At 43.0% G+C, this 3,314-nt stretch overlaps 1 long non-coding RNA gene across 1 annotated transcript; it reads left to right on the top strand.

The window, feature by feature from the left end:
- The first annotated feature begins 435 nt into the window (after positions 1 to 435).
- LOC148124911 (uncharacterized) lies at positions 436 to 2,069 on the top strand. The gene is made up of 3 exons (XR_015744722.1): positions 436 to 583; positions 1,251 to 1,377; positions 1,882 to 2,069. It is a non-coding gene; the product is annotated as an uncharacterized LOC148124911 (long non-coding RNA).
- Positions 2,070 to 3,314: the final 1,245 nt, after the last annotated feature.

Raw genomic sequence — 3,314 nt, 5'->3', positions numbered from 1 at the left:
AGAAGTGGGGATTGATTTTGCTCCTTGGCCCCTTCTCTCTCTCTCTCCTCACCATCCCATCTTCCTTTTGTGTTGTGGTGTTGTTTAGAAATTCTGCCTCCAGAGATGGCTGTGCTGTTTTCATTGCTTTTCAGAGCTTGCAATGGCAGAGGATTTTTTTTTTACATTCATAAGTTAATAAACAAATGGAAAACAGCCCGATTTGCTTATAGCTCAGTCTTTTTTGCAACAATACTTTCTGGGTTCTGATTTTGTTAAGGGAGCTCAGCAAAAAGCCTCCACCGTGCTTGGCGGTGGGAATGCATTCGGATTTGCCAATTCTACTCACCTCTCTCCTGACTGAATCACATGGGGCAGCTTTGGGGATCAAGGCTACAAAAACACCCGTATAGTATAATTGGACTTCCTGCATGGGAATGGGAGGAGGGTGGGGGGTAGGAGAAGAAGCAGAGCAAAACAAGGGGTACATTCCAAAGACCGCCAGAGTTGAGAAATAAGCAGCCGCTACACAAGGTTGACTGCGAAAAGCAGGAAGGCGAGGTCCAGTTTACCAACCAGGAAACCAATCTCCACTGAAAACAGAGTGCTTAACAGATAATGGATAATCAGAGTTGGAAGGGACCTTGTAGATCATCTAGTCCATCCCCCTGACCAAGCAGGAGACCCTACACCATTTCTCACAGATTCTCCCAATCTCTCCCAATCTCTTCACCCAATCTCTTCTTGAAAGTCTCAAGTGATGACGCTCCCATAACTTCCGAGGGAAACTTCTGTTCCATTGGTTGATTGTTCTCACTGTTAGAAAGTTTCTCCTTATTTCCAGGTTAAATCTCTCCTTGTTCAGTTTCCATCCATTATTCCTTGTCTGGCCTTCAGGTGCTTTGGAAAATAGCTTGACCCCTTCCTCTCTGTGGTAGCCCCTCAAATATGTCTCCCCTCCTCCTCCTCCTCTTCACTAGACTAGCCATGCCCAGTTCCTGTAACCATTCTTCATATGTTTTAGTCTCCAGTCCCTGACTCTTGCACTTTCCTGGCAGGAGTCACAAGGGCCTTGTTGGTCAACAGCTTCCATAATAGGATAGTTTCAATGCTAGAGAAGTACTTGAGCACTCAAAGAAAAGAAGGCTCGTAGAAGACGTTGCATTGTGTAATCCTCTCTGGGACGTAGCGTTAAAACTGAGGCACAGGTAATGGAGGATTCAAGAACCTCAGAAGATCGTTGCTAAGCTAATTGTTGATTTTCCAAGCAGATGTTTGCCGTGAAGTGGCCCGATTCCATCCTGAAAGGCATGTAAAAGTCAACTGGAAAAATGGAATCCAGATACTGGAATTGGCAGAGTGATGGAGACTTGTTGGGCAATTCCCCGTAAGCGTTGGGTGTGTCTCAAAGCGGGAAAACAAAATCTTTCATCTGCACTAGATGTGTGGCAGATTGCTCAAGTGGGTGTAGGAAGAAGAGGTTGAGAAATTGTTTAGGGGAACTGAGGACAAAAAGGCCATGAGAACTAAACTGGTGTCAATGCTGGGGTATGCACACGGTCCACTTTGTCACCAGGGATATGACTAGTTTCTTTGTCAAGCACAGGAAATCAGCAGTCCAGGCAATTCAAATGAATTGTATGCTAATGCTCTCTCTACAAGAATCTGAACCACTAACGTTCAAAGCAAATTTTGGTAGCTATGAGTCGACAGAATTCAAGATGGGATGGACTTAGATGTCTTGTGGGTACGAAGGGACTCAAGACTGATGCTGCATTTGATCCCTCCCTTGGGCTCAATCTGGCCATCTCCTACATCGTGGTTGGAATAATGATAGCAGTTGGATCAATATTACACTGGAATTAAAAAAAAGATTAATTCGGTTTGTGTTTATTCATGTAGGCGAGGGAAAGAAAATGGAAGATTTGACATTGGAGCAAACAAGATGCCAGGATTCCAGTGATCACCCTAATTAAATCATAAGCTTCGAGCCAAGCTTCAAAATTCATAATTCAGCTTCTCCAGTGAAACACATTCGTGGGCTGGGTGTCATCACTCACATTCTCCAATAAAGGATTTTCGGGGGCAGAATACCCGGTTGCCCGAGTTACAATCTTTGTGAGATAAGCTTGGAATGTGCTTCTGATTTTATTTGCTATATGCTCCTTCTGGTCTTTCCCCCCCTCTTTCTCATGGCAACTTGGAAACAGTTGCTTGAATGATTCCAAGTTGCAATTCAGTTCAAAGTCATTTGCTGTTGCTCTCATGAATATCCTATTCCAACATGATGGAAGCTTCTTCCTTACTTTATGTGGGAATGTCCTTGGGGGAGAGGAAGAAAAACCATACTCTAGAGCAGAGGTCTCTAACCTTGGCAACTTTAAGACTTGTGGACTTCAACCCCCAGAATTCCTCAGTCAGCAAAATCCCCATTCCCTCCCCACCCCACTAACCTGCTTTCCAGCTCCGTTCTCCTCTGCAAGGCAACCAAAGAAGACCCAGCCGATCAGCTAGGACTCGGGAGGCAGAGAATAGATGGAAGCTGGGCCAGTCAGAGGTTGGATTTTCTGGTTCTCCAAACTACTCAAAATTTCTGCTACTGGTTCTCTAGAACTGGTCAGAAACTGCGGAATATCACTTCTGATGCTCAGCTTGATTAATGTCTTAACATGTATCTTAATATGTATCTTAATATGTGTGCAAAGTCAAGCTTTTGGTTAATCTACGTTTTGGTGTATTGCACAAACCCTGAATACACATTTATTAAGTTTAAGCATTTTATGTGACCCCAGCCAGTAATAATATATTATGAAGGGGCAGTCAAGGTGAGGCTTCTTTGTAGTGGCTGGGATGCTAAAATCTTATGTTACAAGATTCCTTTATCCCAAGCCACCTATAATCTGGGTTTCACACCCACCCACAAACTAACAAAGATTGGGGGTATGCAAAGTTGTGATTCAGATCAAAGACTAATTCCAATACGTCACCTGAATTGTTAAATTAAGATGATAAAAATGTGAGTGCACCTACAAGCACATATACACATGCATAGGAGTCTAGTGAATCTGCTAATTGAGTTGAACGCATCCCATTTGATCCATTGAATCAATTCAGCAATTCAACTTGAAGATTCAATTTGAAAGGATGATTTAATGGAATCACCCCTGAATCTAAGCTACAGATTAAACCTCTGCATATGCCTAATAACTATTAATGTGCTTGCTGGTCACAAAAAAATTGCCTAAAAGAGCAAGTGATTGGGTAATCAACATTCTTATTTGAAACAACATTGAGGCTATTAATCCCAATTGTGTCACATAAGGGAGGAGGACTGG

Source organism: Pseudonaja textilis, chromosome 10, assembly GCF_049901715.1.
Source record: "Pseudonaja textilis isolate UNSWEBS1 chromosome 10, rPseTex1.2, whole genome shotgun sequence".
In the NCBI taxonomy this organism is placed as follows: domain Eukaryota; kingdom Metazoa; phylum Chordata; class Lepidosauria; order Squamata; family Elapidae; genus Pseudonaja; species Pseudonaja textilis.
Note: the sequence above shows the minus strand (reverse complement) of the source record. Positions and strands in the feature narration are given on the sequence as shown.